The sequence below is a fragment of the Ambystoma mexicanum genome, chromosome 7q, assembly GCF_040938575.1.
Source record: "Ambystoma mexicanum isolate Mex_15411 chromosome 7q, UKY_AmexF1_1, whole genome shotgun sequence".
NCBI classification, from domain to species: domain Eukaryota; kingdom Metazoa; phylum Chordata; class Amphibia; order Caudata; family Ambystomatidae; genus Ambystoma; species Ambystoma mexicanum.
The window spans coordinates 497525962-497549997 of record NC_090941.1 but is presented as its reverse complement, the minus strand read 5'-3'; the positions used below and the strand labels follow the sequence as shown (position 1 = coordinate 497549997).

Below are 24036 nucleotides of genomic sequence, written 5' to 3'. Positions count from 1 at the left end.
ACTGCTCACACCATCCCGTAACCCTTCATATGTTTATTAAAAGACATGTACCATATATAACACATCAATACACAGTAGTTCAAATAGATGCCTCACACTTAATATTCATGTTCAAATACTTGTCAATCAGTAATGAACACTCAATGAATGCTTACACTCTGATGTAAAATATAAATCATTTAATTATGCGTAATTGATGATAAAGATACATTGCTATTGTTGTTGTCACTATACACTTAAAATACACAAAGTTATTAATGAAAAAGCTGAAATCATTGCCATTGCCTCTACCTCAAATCAAGACTAAGACTGTTCAACATTCTCCTAGAAATCCTAGTCACCTTAAAAACCAACTACCTGCCTCACCAGGTTGTGATAGGTAACCTCACAAATCATGCTAGGTAATCGAGCACCTGCCTTACCAAATCATGATAAGTAATCTCATAGACGCATCTGCTTCAATCAATACCTAAATACCTTTCTCAGTGTGATATCACATGAAGGGCAAAACAAGACACATCTCATTAGGTGTAGAGGATAGAGAGATTAGTACGGAACAGGATTGGATGCCTGCAAAACTCCACAATTCAAGGAAAAATGGTAAAATGGAATGAATGAAAAATTGGAAAAAATTCCAAAAAGCCACCTATTTTGAGGGGATTGTGTCCTCCAATGTGTTCCACATCTATGACAGTAATCACCACAGCTGTGCTGCCTCAGAATTTCTTTCGGCGTCCTGCGCCGATGACGTTGATACGCTGTCCTCGAGGGCCTCCGTTGAGGGTCGACATCACCAGATGTTATATCTAGGACACACGGCGCCTGTAGCCTCAGTTCTGTTTTTTCCGTAAACGTGTTCGCCATGGAATCTCGGTGCGCTCGATTCTTCTACTTCGTTTGTGAAAGTTAGAGAATATGTCTTCGTCTTCTTCTGCCCCGAACTCGGGCTTCAAAAAGTGTTGGGATTGCAGTGCTAAAATGTCCATTAAGGACCTGCACGACATTTGCCTCTGGTGGCTTGGCGAGAGCCACGCCCCCGACGACTGCGATGACTGCCAGTCCCTGACCTCGAAGGCCTTGTGGGAGCGGAAGAAGTTGTTAACGGTAGGTAGGGTTTCTAAAGTCCAGGGGGTCTCGGTCGCGGAGTAGGTCCCGCCATTCCTCTGCCTCTTCTAGGCACTCTAGGAAGTGCCGTCACGGGTCGCCTTCCCTGTCCTCGTCAGAGAACTCCGCCAGACGGCAGGTGGCTTGTCCCAACAAGCAGTCATCACCAGCGTAATGGGACGCATTCCGCAAGGAGATGATGGCGATTTTCGAATCGCAGGGCACTGTTCCGTCCGCGCCTTCGAGGGAAGCCGGCAAGGAACGAGCTAGGGCCACCGCTCGCACGCCTTCGGGCTCGGGCGGTCGGCACGATCATCGGGAGCCGTCCAGTTCCCGATCGGACAAGGTTAATCGCAAAAGCCGTGCCAGGTCCAAGTCTCAGTCCTCGACGCTCTCGAGACCATCGGAGCCTGTGAGGCCTTCGAAGAAGGCATCAATGCCGTCGGTGCCATGTCCGTCGAGGGACTCTCTCGAGGCTCCGAGGAAGTCATTGACGCCATTGGCGCCAAAGCTGTCGAAGGACACACTCAGGGCTCTGGCCTCAAAGCCGTTGTCGAAGTCGTCGATGCCTCGGTCGACGTCGACACCGGTTCCATTGGCGCCCTCAACACCTTTTTTTTTTTAAACTTGAGTTTTATTGATTTTGCCATTGGAAATAAACAAATAGGCGGATATGAATTATACATTAACCGTTACATCAGGAAGTTGCTCTGATCCACCTTAACAATACTTAACACCATTAACATTTGTTATGCCAATGAATAGAGAAATTAACAACCCTTACCCCCTCCCTCCCCTCCTCCGATCTCTTGGGTCCTCCAAGTTCGTGGCATTAGTGTGTTGAGCTATAGTGGGCTATGTGACGTTCTTCATTGGTCATTCTTGAGTCGTGGGGTTCCAGTGTGGTCTGTGGCAGGCATGGGTAAGTGGCAGTGGGTCATGTGAGGTTCTGCTTTCAGTGGGGTGGGCTGTGTTCTAGTAATATGCTACGGCGACTCGTCCGTGGGCGATGGTGTGATGAATTGCTCGACAAAATCGCACCAGGCTTCTTCATGCCGTCCGGCCTTTTCGTGCAGTATTGCTGTTATTTTCTCCATCGTATATATGTTTGTGGCAATCTGTATCCAGTGTTTTTTATCCGAGAGGTGTCGTGATTTCCATTTTATTACCAGGCCTGCCCTTGCCACGAGCAGCAGGGGGGATACTAGTCCTTTTACTCTAATCAGCTCCTCTTCTTCTTCTGCCAGGCCAAAAAGAATCAGGAGGGGGGACGGTTCTCTCTCTATGCCATCGAGCTGCTTAATCCATCCCAGGAACTCGTCCCAGTAGATGCGTACCTTGGGGCAACTCCACCACATGTGCCAGTAGTCGGCAAACATGCCACATGTGGTGGCATGTTGGGCTGGAGGTTTGGAACATTTTAGACAGTCTGTTTGGGTCATACTGCCACCTGTGGAGTACTTTTATGGCATGTAGTTTATACTGCGCTGCAATCGATATTTTGGATGGTGTCTCGCAAATTTTACTCCAAGCCTGTTGGTCAAATTCTCTGCCAAAATCTCTCTCCCATCTTGCTTTGAGCCGGAGGTTTGGAGCATCATCTTTGGTGATCAGGGCTCTATACATGCGCGCTATTAGGCCTTTGGAGGTGGTGGACGTGTCCAGAATCGTCTCAAAGGGCGTCAATTCTCTTTGTGTGGTGGACTGCCATTCTCTTCTGGATAAAACTCCTTTCAACCGCAAGTACAGAAAGATCGGTATCGGGTGGATTTGAAGGGCGTCTTCTAGTTCCGTGATGGAGATGAATTTTCCATTTCTCCACAGCTGCCCGACTCTCTCAAGACCGGCGTCGAACCATGTTTGGTATCTGGCGTGTTCCGGAATCTCTTCTCTGATCCCGGGGGACCAGAGATGGCTCAGAGGTGAAGGCCACGTGGTGACCCCGGACATCGCTTTCCCTTTTTTCCATATGTTCCACATTGTGCTCAATATCGGATAATCGCGCAGTCTTCTCGTGAGTTTCGATCTGGGGACCCATAACCATTCTGCTAGAGTTACATTGGCTAGAATGTCGTTATCTAGCTGGACCCACTGGAGGTCCTTTCTTTCTCGTAGGTGTGGGATCAGGATTCTGAGTTGCATGGCTTGGTAATAGCATTCTATGTCCGGAAGGCCTACTCCACCTAGTTCCTTTGGCAGTTTTAAGACATTGTACGGGATCCTGGGTTTCTTTCCATCCCATAGGAAGTCTAGTATAGCCTTCTTGACTTGTCTGAAGAAGTTTTCTGGAATTGTGATGGGCATGACCTGAAAAGGGTATAGGAACCGTGGGAGGGTCACCATTTTAATTGCGTTTAGGCGTCCCATCCAGGAGATGGTCAGTGGTTTCCATTTCTTGAGATCAGCTTTGAGGGCTTCAAGCAATGAGGGGAAGTTTGCTTCGTAGAGGGTGTTGAGGCGGCGTGTTAAATTGATCCCTAGGTATCGCAGTGTTGGACCTCCAATGGTCAGTTCAAGGTGTTCAAGATCTGTTTGTTGTTCTGGGGATAAGTCATGAAGTGGAAAAAAAATTGATTTGGTTTTGTTAATTTTAAAACCCGAGAGTGTATCATATTCCTCTATCAGGTGGATTGCTCGTGGGATTGAGGACGTTGGGTTTGATACGTGGAGAAGGATATCGTCCGCATATAGGGATAGTTTATATTCCCTGCCATTTACCCTTATCCCCTCCACCGCGGGGTCTGCTCTGAGCATTAGGGCAAGAGGCTCCAAAGACAGTGCAAAGAGTATTGCTGAAAGAGGGCAACCTTGTCTCGTTCCTCTACTGAGAGAGAACCAGCGGGAGAATTGGGAGTTCACTGACACCGATGCTCTCGGAGTTGTGTAAACTGCCTTGATCCCTCGGCGTAGTGTAGGGCCCAGGCCTATCTTCTGCAACGTGGCCTCCAGGAAATGCCATTCGACTCTGTCGAACGCCTTCTCGGCATCGATTGAAAATAGTGCACATGTGTTTGACGATTTTTGGGCCTCGTGGATTAAGTGCAGAGTCTTTCGGGTGGAGTCTGCACCCTGTCTGCCTAGGATAAAGCCCACTATGGTCATTATGAATTATGGCGGGCATGTGTGACTCCAGCCTTGCAGTGATAACTCTCGTGTAGATTTTTGCGTCGATATTTAAAAGGGATATTGGGCGGTAGGAGGCGCACTGCTTCGGGTCCTTACCCTCCTTGGGAATAACTGTTATTAGTGCTTCTGAGAAGGATTCAGGTGCTACACCGGAGTGCAGGATGCTGTTAAAGAGGTCAACCATGAATGGTCGGAGGGCCTGTTTGAAAGTTTTATAGAACCCTGCTGTATAGCTGTCGTTCCGAGGGGCTTTCCCAGTCGGGAGTCTTTTGATTGCTTCTTCAATTTCTTCTCCTGTGATGGGCGCTTCCAAGGTTTGTGCTGTATCGAGTGGGATAGTAGGTAGTGATATTTTGTCCATGTAGTCTTTTATCACTTCTGAGTGCGGAGCAGCGTGTGCAGTGTATAATTTTTCATAGAAGTCGGCAAAGGCTTCTGGGATGCTATGGGGGTATAAATCGCTGGGTTTCTCCTCATTTTGGATCGTAGGTACCCATCGTTCTTGCCGTTGACCACGAAGCCTCGCGGCTAGTAAGGCGCCTGCTTTGTCTCCGTGTTCATAATGCTTTTGCTTCAAGTATTGGAGCTCGCGAGCGATGCTGTCAGCCTCCAATTGTCGTAGTTCTTCCCTTTTGGCATTGGCCTGTTTAATCTTCTGGTATCTATTTTGTTCTGCCGTTTGGGCCACGAGGTCGAGTTGGGTGATTTCGCTTCGGAGCTTGCTTTCAAGCAGTTGGCGTTCTCTTTTCTTTGCTGCTCCTTCTTTGATGAGTAGCCCTCTCCAGGTCACTTTGCCTGCCTCCCACACTGTGTTCATGGAAACTTCACCCGTGTTGCTGTGTTCAAAGTATTGGGTAATGTCCTGCTCCAGCTGTTCCCGAAAGATTGGATCCTTGAAGAGAATCTCATTGCAGCGCCATTTGGAACTCCTTTGGGGGAGGGCCATCTGGTCTATAGTGACCGTGACAATATCGTGGTCCGACCATATGACGGGAGTGATGGTGTATTCAGACACATCGCCACTGTGAGGTGTGAGGTTAGGTATATATAGTCTATCCTGGAGAATGTTGCATGCGGCGTTGAAAAGAAAGTGAAGCCAGGTCGGTTGGGGTTCATATATTTCCATGCGTCAGTAAGGTTGTAAGCATCCATCATGTCTGCGGCTGGTGGGTGTCCAGTGCTCGATGAAGGGGTCATGTAAGAGTGGCCTGATTGCCTATCTACATTCGGGTCCATCCACGTATTCAGGTCTCCTCCCAATATTACTTCACCCTCTGCTTCGTTCATGATTTTTGGGATTATTTGTTGTAAGAATCTGGATTGCCCTGTATTGGGTGCGTACACTGACGCGAAGGTGATGACTGTGCCTTGTATCTTGCCCACTAGTACCAATGCTCTGCCGCTCACGTCCCTCCAAGACTTTAGGAGTTCAAAACCGATCATCTTGTTAACTAGGATGCCGACTTCTGCTTTCTTCAGTGGGCCGGAGCCCCAGTATTCTGAGCCCAGCTTGGCGTACAGGACCTTTCTCTCTTCCCCTTTACTGAACCAGGTTTCTTGTAGAAAGAGGATGTCCAGTTTTGACCTTTTGAACTCTCTGACTACCAGAGACCGTTTGGTGGGGGAATTAAGTCCCTTAACATTCAACGTGCCAATTTTGAGTGTGCCATGCCTGCCACTTGCTTAGTTATGACCGTGGACCATCGTTTTGTTTGTGGTGATCTCTCATGACGTCATACTGCCCAATGCTAGAAAATGCCATATTGGGGGTTATGAAATAAATGCTCTTGATTAACGAAGGTTTTACAGTTTGATGTGTCCATTCCCCTCCCCTCCCCCTCCGGGTATTGGGCCTCATACCCGTCCTCCCCAGTGTTAACTATTTGCCCCTCATTTTATTCATGGGGGTCTCTGTCCCAGTTGAACGGCGTCCGATGGGGACCAGATGCGTGCAGCTGGTCTACTGTCGGACCACGAGTGAGGGTTGTAACCACATGACCCCAACCGCAAATATCATCTACATAAAATTCTGAGCCCCCCCCCCTTTACGTTTCTTATGCAGTTCGCTCTAATCAACACAATAACAAACATTGGTAACTAGTAATGAGGTTTAGTTTGCGTATTGGTACTTGCTGTTCCAAAGTTCATCTCCACCAGCTGATCGCCTGTGCTTTCCTGGTGACTGTTCTGTCGTGTACCCATGTAGGGTGAGTCTATGTTTTCAGCTTGTAGATGCAAGTAGTCTCATGGGCTTGGTGTTGAGGCGTCGATCCTTGCGAAGAGAGACCTGTGTATAGCGTGCGTATAGCGTGTCACTTGTTACTATCTGGAGTATCATTTGGTTGCCTATACTTTCTAGATCCTTTAACTTTTTTCCTTCTCGGACCTTGGGGTCCTCTTCTCGCTCTGTTTTGTAGTGATTCTTCCTGCATTCCATCGCTAGGATCGGGTCCAAGCATGTCCGCGATACATTCATGGATGTCTTCTTCGAAGCGGAGGATTACCTTCCTACTTCCATGTTCGAACGTGAGGGAGACGGGGTACCCCCACCTGTATCTGGTTCCTTGTTCTTTCAGCCATTTCATTAGCGGGCTACAGAGACGGCGTAGGGCCAGGGTGAGAGAGGATAGGTCTTGGAAGATAGATATGTGGGCACCCCCGAGGGTGAGAGCGTCACAGGACCTGGCTTTCATGAGTATTCTGGCCTTATCTTGATATTTGTGAAATCTGGCAAGGACGGATTTCGGGCCACCTGGGGGGCCACCGGCTCTGTGTATTCTCTCTAGTGTTGGCTCGTCAATGTTCTCGTCCGAGGCTAGGATTCTGAGGATGTCGTTCACAGTTTGTTTGAGGTCCTCCTCTGTCTCCCCTTCACGTTCCGGAATACCAAAAAACCGCAGGTTGTTTCTTCTCTCTCTGTTTTCTAAATCATCAATTTTCAAACGAATTTCACCCTCCCTCTTTTCTATGCTGCGCATTCTGAGGTCCAGTTGTGTTTCTAATGTGTCTATTGAAGTTTGATTGTTTTCGACACCTTCCAGTCTGTCTTCAATTTTGTCCATTCTCTGCATCATTTTATGAATTTTGCCTCTAAGGTTAGCACCCATGTTTCGGATTTCACTTAAAAGCGTGGCAATGTCTCCTTTTGTGGCTGCTGCGCCTGGCTCAGATGTCTCCATTAACATGGTGGCGTTTGTGTCTGCTTGCAGGTGTGGTGGGTTGTAGGCAAACCTGGCCAACTTGCTTTGACTGTTCATATGATGTCCGTACACGAGGAGGCACACGCCCCAGGAGTGGGGGCCTTACCCTCTGTACTGCCGTGCTGTGGGGATTCTGAAGTACGTGGTGGAGCTCCGTCCCGTGGGTTCAAGGTGGTGGAGGGTTAGTGGTAGGAGGAGGCACACGCCCTGGGGTCAGGGGCCGTTCCCTCCACTTGCCTTCATTTCCGATTCTGGGACCGCTGTGATGTTAGGGTGGTCCAATGTGTGGTCCGCTCTTATCGCGGGGGTACGAGGGGTCGTGGCGAATAGGACCCGCAACAGAAGGCCCCAGTTTGGCAAGATTCAAAGGGGTATCCGTGTGAGTGCGTCGTCTGAGCGTTTTACTGATCCGTTTGCTTTGCATTGCCTTTAATGGGGGCAGTTGAGTGTGCAGTGCGCCGAGGAGGGCACACGCCCCAATAATGGGGGCCCAACCCTCTGTTTACGGGCTCATTGCTTGCGCCGTGTGACATAGTTCACCCGGCCCGTGTCGGGGTGTTTTGGCCACAGGTGACAGTTCGTGTGGGCTTCCGGGTCTATCGGGGAGGGCCGCGGGAGGCCCCCGAGGAGGTGCTCTTCCTTCCCGGACCAGGCGTCGAGTGGTGGCAAGCGCAGAGCCCGGCCCAGCACGCGCCACGCTCTGTCTGCAGCAGGTTCTTTATCAGAGGCAGTGCCGGGGGGTGGGGGGGCGAGGTCCCGACGAGGGCATCCGTTCGCCAAGCTTTCCAAGGGGGGGCAGCAGGGGGGGGTTACCCACCTGCACCGACGAGCTCCCTACCTTCCGGCGCCAAAACTCCGTGACTGGGCGGGCGAAAACACCGGGGGTGCACCACGGGCCCCCTCGCTCCACGCCCGCAGACCGCTGCAGAGTTCTCGCGACGGGCAGCGAAGCCCAGACAGCCCGTGGGGATCACAGCGGAGTCCGCGCTCTATGCGAGCGGGCGGCGGGTGGGGCTAGGTGATTCAGTGTTGACTCCGGTGCTGGTAACGGCTCCTCTGCTGCGTGTGCTCTCGGTGGGAGGGGGGCCTCGCGCTTGGGCTCTTTTCTCCCGTTCAGGTTCACTGTTTTTCCTCAAATTTTCGCTCGCTTGGTGGAGGAAAGGTTCATGCTCCAGGGGGTGTCACGATTGTGCACGGGGGGGGTCAAAAGTGGGGGCTGAGATCACTTTTGGGGCCCGTGTGTAGAGAGCTCACACGTAGGTGCTGCTCATCCGTGTGCCCCCTTTTGAGGAGAATTTGCCGGAGGTGCCCTGGAGAGCGGTGGAAACTCCGAGGAAGGCCCTCTGCAAGTCCGTGAGGCCTGTTTTTGAGCCCTTCTCTGCTCATCCCCCCAGGGTTGATTTATTCCAGACTTTGGACTACATCTCAGAGGTGGAAGAAGGGTCGGATGAGGAGGGGGTTGTCCCTTCTGAGGTTCCTGATTACCTGTTGTCTGGTCACAGCCAAATGGAAGACCTACGTCAGTCTTTACATGACGCCAGTGGTCTGGACACCTCTCCGGAGGTTGAGTTTGGCAGGCCTGAGCCTGGCACACATGCTGAGTCCTCGTACAGGCGTCTCATGTCGAGGGTAACTAGGTACTTGGGGTGGTCTGCGCCACCTGTTGATTTTCTGCAGGATGACCTGGCAGATATATTGGACCAAGGTCTTCCCACTTGTTAGGCAGAAACCTGTGCAGTTCCCTCTGGGACCACTGCAAAAGATTTAGGACTACAGGTGTTTGGCAGTAAACCCACTTGGTAGCAGTCTGTACCACACAGATTCACTTGGTAGCTGTGGCTGAGCAGTCAGACTTCCCTCAAGAAGAGTTAGGCAGTATTCAGAGCATACAAAATAGGTCAGGAGCACACAATAGAACACTGACCAGATCTTGGTGTAAAAGAGATATTATTTATTTAAAACCACATCTAGAAAAACACACAGGCACTAATAGTAAGCAATTCAAAAACACGGTCACTAAAAGATATACACTCCCTTAAAAGAATATTAGACAAGTCTTAAGTAAAGCCCAACTTATTTTCAGACAGCGGTGAGCGCTTAAAGTAGATGGCACTCTAATAGTTCGTTTTAAAAAGGGAGAGAAAAGCAGAGAAAAAATTCAAACACTTTTTCAAGAACACAACAAGAGAGGAAGGCAAAGTAAAACCGTGAAGTTAGAGTTCAAGAGGCCGGATCCACTTTCAGAGGATCCAAACGAAATGTGTCCAAGATCACACGGCTGCAGTGCACAAAAGTCTTGAAAAGGTTTAAAAAGGGGGTTGGACCACAGAAAGGGACCAGTTAGAGGGTCAAGGCGGCCAGCCCAGTCCAGAAGGTTAAGGAGTTATTATTACCTTGTAGCAATCTTTAGAAAGGGAGGCCTGGTGGACACGGGACCTTAAAGTGGTGAGAACGCTCCAGCGGGGGCAGTTGTTCCTGGCAGCGGGTGCAAGTCGGTGCTTCGTCCGGAGAGGATCTCGTTGTGGAGGAACACAGGGGTCCGTTGCACTGCCAGGGAAGAAACCAGCTGCAGAGTTTCTCAGGTACAAGGAGCGGTCAGGTGATTCGCGGTTCAGTGGTGAGTGGCTATCCGGCCGCCGAGGTGCTTGGCATGGGCAGTTTGACCACAAACCGGGCTGGGGTGCGAAGAAAGAAAGGAAAACTTGTTGTGCCCACCAGTCAGGGGAAGAAGCCTCTCCAGCCGGGAGATCTTCTCTGTCGTCGGGAAGTGGTGAGTCGGTTCTGCAGGGCTCCACCGGTGGTGTCATCGGGGTAGGTCGGCTCAGCTCCTCCCTCGTCGGATTCTCAGGTCCTGTGGCGACTTCTGAAGTTCCAGTCCCCAAAGCCCTGCTTTATATGCAGAAAACCCCCATTCACTCAGCCTAGCTGTCACTCAAACATGCTAAGTGGTGAACCGGCCGGCTCACCACTTGGGCCAGTCACACAAGAGTGCGACCTGAGTTACCAAGGTAACTCGGTCCAGGGTGCCTAAACCCCCTCCCACACCCCCTGTGGTACCCAGACAAAGTGGCACCACTTTTGGAGGCTTCTGTGGAGAAGCCCGCCAAAAAAATGGAACAAAGGGCTCGACTTGGTTGGAGTCACAGAAGAGAACACAAACGCCATTTTATAATCGAGTCTTGGCAAAAAATACCAACCGGAGAATTAATATTAATTAAATAAACCGGCGGTATGTTCGAGGCTATGAGAATTAAATAATTAAAGTTGGTAGCCTCGAACAATGGGAAAATCCCATAGGAAAATATTTACGGTCGAATATAAAAAGTAGTTTCCACTGCCACCAGCCAAAACTCGGTCTCGGGGGGACGGAGACATCCCCCCTCGACTAACAGACCCCGGGGCAATCGAATTGCCCCGACCAGTACGTCCACAATATGATGGTTTGTACTGGTTTCTGTTAATAATTTGGGACTAGCAAAGTCAATGGTGACTTTACATGCCCTGGGAGACAGTAGTCAGTCCCAGGGTATGGAGTCTATGGTGGGGTGTCACTACGACACCCCTGTGTTACTGCACGGAGGGTGCTGTGTAACACACATAGGAAAAACACATGAGACCCTATGGAGTAAAGGACCCCGTAGCCCATAAAACACATTACCAGTCAAAGGAATACCATTAATCATGTCCAAGAGTGGGAGGAAAAGAGTCTCACTCTTGGCAGGAGGAAAAAAACAAACTCCAGAAATCCAGCAAAGCTGCTGGGGGACTCACTAGGTTAGGAAATTCAGCCTAAAGAGAGAATTCTCCCTAAAACCAGTGACCCGGTGCTGCCATTTCATATGGCCTTACAAAGAAGGGTGGCGGCGGCTTGGACTGCTCCGGAGAGTCTCCCGGCAATGGGAAAGTCGCTTCTGAAAAAATACCGTTCAGCCAGTGGTGACCCCTGCTACTTGTCCACGCATCCCACTCCGGAGGGTTTGATGGTGCAGGCGGCTACGGCCCCAGCGAAGCAAGCTGCGTACCCTACCATCCCTCCGGATAGGGACGACAAGCGCTTTGATGGCTGGGCAAAGAAAGTATTTTCTTCTGGGGGTATGGCTTTGAAGACAGCCAACTCCGTTGGTGCCTTAGCAAGATTCACTCACACTCTGTGGAATTGTGTATCTTTGGTGGCTGAGAAGGCGAGGAACGGGATGGCTTTCTAGCCCTTGTGCATGATGGCAAGTATGCCATGTGTGAAACCGTTCAGTCGGGTCAAACGGGGAGCTGCCAGTCAAAGGGCCCAACGTAGGAGTACAAGAGGTGGAAAACAAAGTACTCAAGGTGCCAAAGCCTCTCGAGCAGTTGCCTCCAGGCACTGCCGCAGGCGTTCCACTCAGTCATGAGGCCATGGCCCATGGTTTGCCAGTTGGGGGAAGGCTGGCGCAGCATCTTGTAGGATGGCGTGCCATTACTTCAGATGTGTGGGTTCTGGAGATCCGGCAGAGGCCTCACGACAATCCAACGGGGAAGCTCTCTTTGAAGAATCCGGATCCGCTCCTTGCGCAGGAAATCCTATCCCTGCTGGAGAAAGGCGCCATAGAACTGGTGCCTATAGCGGAGAGGAGCAAGGGATGGTATTCCCCATATTTTTTGATCCTGAAAAAAAGACGGGGGATTGAGACCCATCATGGACTTGCGTGGTTTGAACAAGCTCCTCAGGAAGGACAAGTTCAAGATGGTTACTCCTCAAGTCCTCCAGGCCCTTCAACTTCAGGACTGGTTGGTGTCTCTCGACCTCAAGGATGCTTACTTTCATGTGCCGATTCATCCCAAGCACAGGAAGTACCTGAGGTTCGCGGTTGGCCAGTCGCATTTTCAGTTTCGGATCCTGCCGTTCGGATTGACCTTTGCAGCGTCTTCACCAAGCTAATGGTGGTGGTGGCAGCGTATCTCAGGAAAGGGGGGATTCACGCCTACCGCTACCTGGACGATTGGTTGACCAGGGCGCACTCTCCCGAGCAAGTCCTGGATCATCTGTCCGTCACCTGCCACTCCCTGCACAAGCTGGGCTTCTCCCTCAACTTAAGGAAGTCCCACTTGACGCCTACCCAGCGGCTCCAGTACATCGGAGCAGTGCTCGACACGTCCCTGGGGAAGTGTTAGTCTCCCCCGGTGAGGGCTCATCACATTCTGCATATGGTGGAAAATTTTCAACATGCCCAGAGTCTCCTGGCGTTCGAGTTCTTGAGGTTGCTTGGCCTCATGGCATCCTGCATTCTATTGGTGCTGGAGGCCAGACTGCGGATGAGATCTCTGCAGTGGGCTCTCAAGATGCAGTGGTCGCAGTCCTCCGGCAGGATGTCGGATTCCTTTCAGGTGCCGTCCTTGGTTGCCCAGGATCTTCTGTGGTGCGCCGACAAAGGAAATCTGATGAAGGGAGCACCATTTTTTGCTATCCTGGCCGGAGGTGACGATCGTGAAGGACGCATTCCTCACGGGATGGGGAGCTCATGCCAACGAGTTGACAGTCAGTGGTCGTTGGTCTCTGTTGGAGTCCAGACTCCACATCAATCTTTTAGAGCTGAGGGCCATCAGGCTAGCCCTGAAGGCTTTACTGCCGCCTGTGCGGGGGAAGAGTGTCCTGATTATGACAGACAATACAGTGGCCATGCACTACCTAAACAAAAAGGGGGGGCAGGGTCACTCCCACTGTGCAGAAAGGCGGTGCAGCTCTGGTTCTGGGCCCTCCAGCAGGAAATTTCGATTGCGGCAGTTCTTCTGACCGGCAACGAAAACGCGGCGGCGGACACTCTGAGCAGGCAGAACACGGTCTCTCACGAGTGGGAGCTGGCTCAGGAAATTCTTCTGAAGATCTTCGCCCTTTAGGGGACCCCAAAAGTGGATCTCTTCACCACCAGTGTCAACCGGAAGTGCGAAAGGTTATGCTTGTGGGAATTACCTCTAAGTGGAGCCTTAGGGGACGCGTTCGTAGTGGAGTGGTCCTTCCCACTGCTGTATACATTTCCTCCAGTCCCTGTCATTCCGCAAGGGTTGCGTTGGTTCGGTTCCCGAATGATCCTCATTGCTCCAGCATGGGCCAGGAGAACGTGGTACCCGGACCTTCTCGACATGTCCATCTGCCCTCCACGCCGTCTTCCCTATCAAGACGAACTGCTCTCACGGGAGGGGGGTCAGGTTCTCCATCCAGAGGTCAAGCCTCTCAACCTTCATGCTTGGTATCTGAAAGGTTGAGGTACAAGGATTGGGACCTCCCTGAAGACGTAATGGAGGTGTTGCTTTCAGCCAAAAGGCCAGCAACAAAATCTCTGTGCCGTTGGAAAAATTTCTGCGACTGGTGCAGGGTTCAGAATATGGATCCATTTCAGTGTTCAGTTCCTGTGGTTCTGTCTTTTTTGCTTTCATTAGCTCACAAGGGCCTGCAAGTGGGTACCATTAAGGGTTACCTGGCGGCGCTGTCAATATTTAAGCGCTCGTCTGAGGAGTGTTCTTATTTTAAGATTCCTTTGATTTCTCAGTTTCTAAAAGGGCTAACTAATGTTTTTCCACCGTCGCCTTTCCAGGTGCCGGGATGGGATTTGAACTTGGTTCTAAAATTCCTAATGGGAGCTCCGTTTGAGCCCTTACATTCTTGTCCTTTGAGACTGTTTACCTTTAAGACTGTATTTTTAGTTGCAGTTACTTCCGCTCGCAGAGTGAGTGAGTTGCAGGCACTTTCCGCCCAGCCACCTTTCACAGTGTTCCATAAGGACAGGGTTGTCCTTAGGGGTTGTCCTTCTTTTCTTCCGAAGGTTGTGTCGGAATTACATTTGAGCCAGAAGCTAATTCTTCCGGCGTTCTATCCTCCTCTGCATCCTGGTAAGGAAGAGGAGAGGCTCCATAGGTTGGATCCGTGGAGAGCTTTGAGCTTCTATCTCTCACGGATGTCCCTGGTCAGAGTGGACGATCAGCTATTTGTAGGATATGCTGGAAGGCGTTTAGGTCAAGCTGTTTCCAAGCAGACCTTGTCCAGATGGATCATTTTGACGATCTCTGAATGTTACCGTTTGGCGGGTAAGGACCCTCCGGTAGGCTTACGGGCTCATTCTACTAGGGGTGTGGCTGCCTCTACTGCTCTGCAGAGGGGTGTTCCCATTCGTAATATTTGTGAAGCAGCCACATGGACCTCTGTCCATACTTTTGTAAGACACTATTCCCTGGACTCTATCTATGGGCAGGATTTGGCCTTTGGTAAGGCGGTCCTCTATTCTGCAATTTGATTGGGCATTCTAAAATTCAAAAAAGATGTTCCCACCTCCAAACGTTGGTATTGCTTTGGGAGTCTGTCATAGATGTGGAATACGTTGGAGGACACAATCCCCTCGAAGAACAAGTTACTTTCTTACCTGGTAACATTCTTTCGATGGGATGTTTCTCTGACGTGTTCCACATCGCACCCTCTCAGCCTGCCCCTCTACAAAATTTCTTATGCAATTGCAGCTTATGTTTCCTCAAGGCTTTCTGCAGTCATACTGGCAGGAGATTGGTGCCACACATTCTGGGAAGAAACTACAACTGAGGCTATGGGCGCCGTGCGTCCTAGATATAACATCCGGTGACGTCGACCCTCGACGGAGGCCCTCGAGGACAGCGTATTGACGTCATTGAGGCAGGACGCCTATGCCGAAAATGTTTCCGAGGCAGCGCAGCTGTGGTGATTACTGTCATAGATGTGGAACACATCGGAGGAACATCCCATCGAAAGAACGTCACCAGGTAAGAAAGTAACTTACATCATGAACATTTCAGCAAAAATGGGATAAAATGCTTCAAAAACAATTAAATGTCAATTGCACTTACCGGTGCCAACATATAGCCAATCCAGAGGTGTCTGCTCTTAGGCTGTGAGCTGAAATGCCTTGGAGTGAAAAAGCAAAGAATCTTTCCATATGCGGCTCAAAAAGAATTCAAGTTCTGCTAATAAATGTTTCAAAATAGCCAGAATCCAGCTTGGGGCTTCAAATATCATGTACAAGGATTAGGATGGAGTGTACCCCTCACATCTGGAAAGCCTTGCTGCTCTTCTTTTCCTTTCAGCCATCTGCCTCCTGGTCTTCTAACTCTGCCGCCCCGAACAGCTTTGTGCAGGGGCTGAGCTTACTCTATTTATACTGTTTTTGTGCCGTCCTTATTCTGTTACCAAAAATATCAGGGACACAAGCGTCATTCGCTACTAGGAATCGTTCCAAAAAGTGTTCAGTGGACAGCACCTTTCTTGTGTAGATATTAGCCAAAGACGGCTTTGATCCTTCAGCACCAGGCATTTTTCCAATAAAAGGGACAGCAGACAAAAAATACAATTCAGACAGGGATTTGTAGTTTTCACTTCGAATTTTCACTAGTTACTAAATATTGAAACAAACATTTCTACTTGAGATGAGCTAGCTGCAGCAGACAATCTTTAGCCACTGATTGGTGATGAGTAGATGTTCACCACAAGAAAAGTTCCCCAAACAGTTTTTTTCTGTTATTCAGAATACAGTTTTGGTGCATTGACAAGTTCACTGCTACTTGTCACGACAAAGTAAAACTGATGATCAGGATCAGAATGAACTCGGATACAGTGATGTAGAGCACAGGTGTGATCTGCGTGCCTAACTTTCCAAAGAAGTCCAAAAACCTTTTCAATGGATTGAAGGAAGCAACTGTATTTATCAGCCAGTAGATGGAGCTCAGCAAGTAGCTCCCCTTTGTTGAAGTAGAGCTTTCCAACAGGGCATTAATCTCCTTTTGCCATTCTGGTATTCTTGCAGTAGATCTTTGGCCAACTGCAGTGCCCTGTTTGATGCTTCTACGAAAGTCAATGTGGTGCTAGTGCTGTGTATTTTCATATCCAGGAGATATGCCAGTTTCAGTGTTCATTGTGGGAACTTCAGTAGTGATAGCTTCACTTCAGGCCAGTCCAATTACACTAGCTCAGTCTGCACTGGTGGATGTAGAATAAAACTGCAACAGTTCACCACGTTTGAGACAGTGATCCAGCTGTCAACCCCACAAGTGCACCACAGAATGAAGCATTATACCGCACAATGTAGGATTCATTTAGTAGTAGAAGAGCTTTGCTACCGAAGGTTTCCATTGGGGTTGCACTCAGCATGCACTTGAGTTTGAATTCTGCTCACATGGGATGATCTTGAGAATGTCCTGGCATCTTGTATGGTGTGTTCCCTCACAGTTCTTCAGGGAATGCAGTTGTACTGAAAAGTGCTCACGATTCACGCAAGCATTGGTGTAGCGCCCCTCATAGAGAGTTTGTAGCCATTGCTTCTATACTTGATGCATGGTGCCCCAAGACTGCAGTTCTTCACACAAAAGGAAGTGTTTCGAATGGATTGTGTCCTCCAACGTATTCCTCATCTTTGATAATCACGTCCACCTTCGGCTGCTCCGTAAAACGTATTCAGCAGAGGGCGCCGTGCGTCAATAGCGTTGAGTCGATGTCCCTCGAAGGCCTCCATCGAGGGTGACGTCATTGGGAGATATAAGTAGCATGCGCGGCACCCGTTGGCCTCACTTCAGTTTTTCCGCAAACGTGTTTTCTTCGGAGTCTCGGCGCGCCTCGCTAGTGATAATTTGCTATGCAATTCTTTCGAAACCCTCGACATTTCTTCATCCTCCACCCCGACAACACCTCGCACGGGCTTCAAGAAGTGTAAGGAGTGTGATTCGAACATGTCGATCACTGATCCGCATCGTTCTTGCATGTGGTGCTTGGGGGAAGGCCATGACACCAAATCCTGCTCAAAGTGTCAGGCTATGATGGGAAAAAGCCCTACGAGAACGAAAGGGGAAGTTAGGGAAATTGCCCTGTAAAAATAAACCCGATCGTTCCTCGACCGTCGACTCTGGAGATTGTGCTCCCCGACATAAGAGGGACAAAAAACGATTGAGGTCCCGTAGTGGTTCGCGTCACTCGTCGTCCTCGACGAAGCGATCAAGGAGACGGCACCATCGGTGGCAATCCTCTTCATCCTCGTCGGACGAAATCCCCGAAAAAGTAAAGTACCCCACCAAACATTCGTCATCTGAAGAGTGGGAGGCATTCCGCTTGGAAATGCTGAAAATATTTGAAAAGGGAAAGCCTCCCTCTGTGCCTTCTTCGGAAGCTGGCAGAGAGCGATCGTGTTCCGACACTTGTGCACCCTCGAGCCCGGGTAGTCGAAGGAAGGTTCATCGAGAACCCTCGAGGTCTCCGGTGAGTAAAAGTCACCCGAGACGTGCCAAGCATTCGAGGTCCTCGATGCCGTCGAAGCCTCCACAACCATCGAAGTTGAAATTTTCCAAGGGGGGGCCATCAAATCCTCAACGTCATCGGCACCATTACTATCGACGCCACTGTCGACGTTGACACCAAAACCATCTGCAAAAATTCTGGTGGTTTCAGCACAGCCTACAGATCATGGGAAAGCTGATAAAGGTGCCAAACCAAAGCCTTCTCTGAAACCTACTACACCTTTGAGTGTTCCTGAAAAGTCGTATACCCCTTTGCCAAGGAAGGAGTATTTTAATTCCCTTTCTTCAATTTTTGAAGAAGAAGAAGAAGAAAGAACTGATGAAGAGGATGTCCCTTATTGCCTTGAATTTGCAACTCCAAATGTACCAGAATGTCTTATTTTGGAGAAGAGCAGGCTGAAAGACCTTGTTGACATACTGCATAATGCCAGTGGTGTTGATACATCACCTGAAATGGAGTTTGGTAGGCCAGATCCAGGAGAGCATGCTGACTCTTCGTATCATCACCTGATGTCCAATGTGGTGGAATATCTAGGCTGGGCTAGACCTCCTGTTCAAAATGCCCAAGATGACCTTACAGATATTTTGTACCAAGGTCCACCTACTGACCCAATCTTACCTTTTTATGTGGCTTTACAAAATAGGATGGCCAGAAATTGGGAGTCCCCGGACACCATCCCTGTGGTGGATAAATCCCTCGCAAGAAAATACTGCCCTTCCAGTAGTGACCCCAGCTATTTGTCCAAGCACTCCACTCCCGAGAGTTTGGTGGTCCATGCAGCCATGGCTAAATCAAATAAGGCAGCGTACCCCACCATCCTTACAGATAGGGATGACAAGGATGTGGATGAATGGGCGCGGAAGGTATTTTCAGCTGGGAGTATGGCCCTGAAGTCGGCCAACTCCACATGTGCCTTAGCCAAGTTTTCGTACACTCTGTGGGAGTGCATATCCTTGGCGGCAGAGCACATTCCAGAAGGGGAGGAAAGGGACGGTTTCATAGCTATCGTTAAGGATGGCAAAGAAGCCATGCGTGAATCCCTTCAATCTGGATTAGACACTGCGGACAGCATCAGCAGGTCCATGGCTACGAGCACGGTAATGCGCAGATTTGCGTGGTTGCAGAAGTCGGGTTTTGCACCGGACGTGCAGGCTCGTCTTCTAAACCTGCCATTTGACGGGTCTCACCTTTTTGGCAACAAGGCTGACGAGAGCCTTGAGAGGTTGCAGACCTCAAGGGCGGCTGCCAAATCTTTAGGGGCCGCTGTTAGCTAACCTCAGCCTTTTCGTTCGTCCGGACACTCATGGAGGAGGCGATCCTATCGTTACTACTCCTCATTTGGAAAGGCGAAAGGAATGAACAGTCAAAGAGGCCAAAGTAAAATCCCTTGTGGTGGACAAGGTAAAAGTGCAAAGCCAGCACCAGCTACATCTTCCTTGCCATCAGCAGCTGCAGCAACCGCTCCGAAACCACTTTGAGGGCTTGCATCATAAATCACTGGTGGGGGGCAGAATGTCTCAGCATTTTGAAGAATGGCGAGCCATTACTTCAGATGCTTGGGCTCTGGAGACAATAGCCCAAGGTTACTGCCTTCCATTCATAACGCGGCCTCACACCAATCCACCAGGGAAACTCTCTTTAAGGTTTCCCGATCCGCTGCTTGTGCAGGAAATTCTAACCCTGCTAGAGAAACTGATGGTGGTAGTGGCAGCCCATCTCAGGAGAGGGGGAGTCACGTCTACCCCTATCTGGACGATTGGCTGACCAGGGCACGTTCTCCCGAACAAGCCTTGGATTATCTCAACGTCACCTGCCACTCCCTTCATAAACTGGGCTTCTCCCTCAATTATAAGAAGTCACAGATGACACCTTCTCAACAGCTCCAGTGCATAGGAGCTGTCCTAAACTCATCCTTGGGAAAGAGCTCGCCAACCAAGGCAAGGGCTGAAGACATTCTTCAGATGGTTAACTTCCTTCCCCTGCACACCATCTATAATCTGAGTATATCAGAAAAACAAGTTGTGTGTGTATATTATGCCCTGGGCATTTACCTATCTATTAGGTGACACCCTAAGCCTTAAAATGTTTACAAGCCCTCCTAAAAGATCATCACCACTTATGTACTCATTTGTCAGTGAGATCTGATCAAGAGATGTATTTGTTTCACTGTTTAGTATATGCTTGTAGCTAACCACTTGTTAAACTAATTGATGGTTAGTTTAAATTCTAACCATAGATATGAACATCATAAGATGACAAAGATGAATTCACTAACCGTGAATGTATTGTTATAAATATGTCACATCAGCATTGCTAAGGGTTTTTGTTTTATTATTCTTCGAGAGACACTGAAAAATGTCTTTGCCCCTGATGAAGAGTATAATCTCGAAACGCTTTGGGCCAACAACATAATAAATATTATGATCTTGTGATAACATGAAAATTGTCGTTTGAATTATCATTGTAACAGTCAAATGTTTAATTGCTAAAAACAGTTATCAGACACATTGTATTTCCATAAAAATAGTGGTTTGATGCCATGTTTCTCACCTAATAGATAGATAAATGCCTAGGGGCATAATATACCACACACAACTTGTTTTTCTGATATATTCAGATTATAGATAGTGTGCAGGGGACAGGAGTTCCATAATAGGGAACCCTTTTTTCTTTTTACTGTACTACTTCCAACCTAGATGCCAAGGTTGTGACTTTCTCCCCTGCACCTTGAATTCCCTAATGAGTCAACTATACAACAGATTATAACTATATTGAACAACTTGAAGATCAGGATTTAACTAGGTGTGCTTAGTGTTTTTCCACTCATTCAATTGTTCAGATGTCTGCCAAATTTCAGAGTGCCCAAAATCTTCCGGCCTTTGATTGCTTAAGGTTGCTCGGCCTCATGGCAGCCTGCATTTTTCTGGTGCCAGAGAATGAGATCCCTTCAATGGGCTCTAAAAACACAATGGTCCCAGGTCACAGGAAAGATGTCGGACCGACTTCAGATTCCAACCAGAGTCCCACAGGACCTTCTGTGGTGGGCCTGCGAGGACAATATTCTGAAGGGGGAACCCTTTTGGCAACCATGGCCGGAGATTACAGTAGTGACGGACGCCTCACTCACGGGGTGGGGAGCCCATACCAACAGTCTGACAGTCATTGGTCATTGGTCGCCATCGGAGTCCAGACTTCACATCAACCTTTTGATGCTGAGGGCAATCAGGCTAGCGCTAAAGGCCTTCCTGCTCTCTGTACGGGGAAAAAATGTCCTGATAATGATGGACAACACAGTGGCCATGCATTACCTCAACAAGAGAGGAGGCAGAGGGCCACTACCTCTGTGCAGAGAGGCAATTTGAGATGGAATCTTACTATCAGCAGTTCACCTAGCCAGGGAGGAGAACACGATGGCGGATGCTCTGAGCAGGCAGAGCACAGTCTCCCACAAGTGGGAGCTAGCTCAGGAAGTCCTTCAAGAGATCTTCGCTCTTTGGGGAACCTCACGGGTGGACCTCTTTGCGACAGGAAGCAACCAGAAGTGCGAAAGGTACTGTTCAAGGGAATTTCCTCAGAGAGTAGCTCTAGGAGATGCGTTCGTGGTGGATTGGGATTTTCCACTTGTATACGCGTTCCCACCGATCCCCGTCATTCCTCAAGTAATCAGGAAGTTGAGACGGTTCGGTAGCCGCATGTTCCTAATTGCGCCAGATTGGGCCAGGAGAACATGGTACCCGGACCTTCTGGATATGTCCATCTGTCCTTTGATACGTCTTCCACAAAGGGAGAATCTTCTCTCGCAAGGGGAGGGACAGGTTCTCTATCCAGAGGTTAACACTCTCAACCTTCATGGGTGGTTTCTGAAAGGTTAAGATAAAATGATTGAATAATTGGGACCTACCGGATGGTTATAGGTCAAAGTATTGAATCAAAAGGATCGAATGACAAATGGCTCAAGTTAAAGGACCGAAAACAAAAGGTTCGAAAATTATTTTTTTACATTTTTTTTTTGGGGGGGGTCCCCCCTCCAACTCCTGTTTTTGAGGTGAAAACCACTTTTTTTTACCTAAACTGAAACCCAAAAAAAAATAAAAATACAAAAAAAATATTCAAACCTTTTGTTTTAGATTCTATTGACTCTCAACTTTTGCATTCAAACCTTATGTATTCGATCCTTTGACTGGACACCCTACCGGATTACGTGATGGAGGTGTTGCTTTGGGCAAGAAGGCCAGCAACAAAATCTCTGTACCGTTGCCGCTGGAACAAATTTTGCAACTGGTGCAGGGAAAAGAATGTTTGTCCTTTTCTATGTTCCACTCCGGATATGCTTTATTTTCTCTTTTCATTAGCTCTGAAAGGTTTTAATATTTGACCCATTAAAGATTACCTGGCAGCGCTTTCCATATTCAAGCGCTCTTTGGAAGAATGCTCTTACTTCAAAATTCCTTTGGGGATTCAATTTCTGAAAGGCCTCACAAACGTGTTCCCGCCTTATCCTTTTCAGATTCCAGTTTGGGATCTTAATTTGGTTCTATAATTTCTAATGTGTGCTCCATTTGAACCCTTGCACACCTGCCCATTGAGGTTATTGACCTTCAAAACCATATTGTTGGTTGCATTGACATCTGCACGTAGAGTGAGCGAGTTGCACGCACTCTCTTCCAGGCCACCCTATACCGTATTGCACCAGGACAGGGTTGTGTTGAGGGTAAAACCCTCCTTCCTACCTAAGGTTGTATCTGATTTTCATCTAAATCGAAAGATTGTTCTGCTGGTGTTTTACCCCCCGCCGCATCCCAGTAAAGAGGAAGAGAGGCTCCATAGATTGGACCCCAGAAGAGCTTTAAGCTTCTATATTTCTAGATTCTCCAAACTAAAGAGTGGATGACCAACTCTTTATTGGCTACACTGGAAGAAAATTAGGACAAGCTGTTTCGAAACAGACTTTGTCAAGGTGGATCTTACTTGGTATCTCAGAATGTTACAAATTGGCAGGCAAGGACTGGCCAGAGGGTTTGAGAGCTCATTCTACCAGAGGTATAGCCCCTTCTGCAGCCCTTCAAAGGGGATTACCCATTAGATCCATTTGTGATGCTGCAACATGGTCATCGTTGCATACGTTCACAAAGCATTATTGTCTGGATGCTTCCCACTCTCAGGATGTCGCCTTATAAAAAGCAGACAATTCTAAATTCTCCTCCCTCCTCCAATTCTACAATTGGGAGTCTATCAAAGATGAGGAATATGTTGGAGGACACAATCCATTTGAAGAACAAGTTACTTACCAACTGGTAACGTTCTTTCGACTGGATGTTCCTCCAACGTATTACTCATTGCCCTCCCATCCTACCTCTGTGTAGAATTTCATGTGCTGTTACAGCTTTCGTTCTCGCAAGGCTGACTACTGCTTGCCTAGGCTAACCGCCAACACGAACAGGAGCAAAAAACAGAACTGAGGCCAACGGGTGCCGCGTGTGCTACTTATATCTCCCGATGACGTCACCCTCGACGGAGGACTTCGAGGGACATTGACTAAAAGCGAGGGTGAAGACCACTGGGCACGTTGGTACTGTTGGTTGAGTGCCCATGAAACTTTCTGAAAGTGTTAGATCTGGGCTTCGATTTTGCCACTTAGAAAGGGTCCAATATAGCTACTGAGGCCCTGCTTCATAAGGCCAACCTTCTGGAAGCTCAGAATATTAAGATAGGTATATTTCTCCCTCAAACCTGTCCTAATGTTTTTTGAGGGGAAAATCGTACCGAAACTGACCAATGGCCTGGAATTAAAATTGGACAAAATGCATAAAACCCTGGACAAAATCGAGGACAGAATGTGGCGAAGAATCCTCGGTGTCTCTAATGCAGTCCTGTTACCAGCCATACGATTTGAATTGGGTGTCATATCCCTCTTGGTAAGGGTACAATGGGTCTGTCTGTCTTTATTCTCAAAAATTATGGCTCCTATCCCTGACTCTTTGTACCAATTTATGTGGATAAACGTGACTTACTCTACTGTGTTAACTTCTCTAAGGGAAAGATCAGAGCTCATTCTCTGTAACATTGGTGTGAATCTGGAGACCTTGGTCTGTAATCCTATGAAGGTCAAACGGGCCCTACTTGATTTTGGCTCGATCCAGACTACTGATGCCTTCCATTCCTATCCTTCTCTGAACCATCTGGTGCATGAACATAGATGTAGAGGCTCTTTATCTAAGATTCTGGCTCAATTCCCGAATAAATTCTACTGGGGAATCCTACTTGGGGCATGATGGAACCTCCTACCTAATAGGGAAATCCAACTAAGGAGGTTGCAAATAGCGAATGATGCCT

General features: G+C 48.7%; 1 protein-coding gene across 5 annotated transcripts in view; it reads left to right on the top strand.

Moving 5' to 3' along the window:
- FNDC3A (fibronectin type III domain containing 3A) overlaps window positions 1-24036 on the top strand; it is a 3436199-nt gene that overhangs the window by 2635090 nt on the left and 777073 nt on the right. The gene's annotated exons all lie outside the window — the stretch shown is intronic.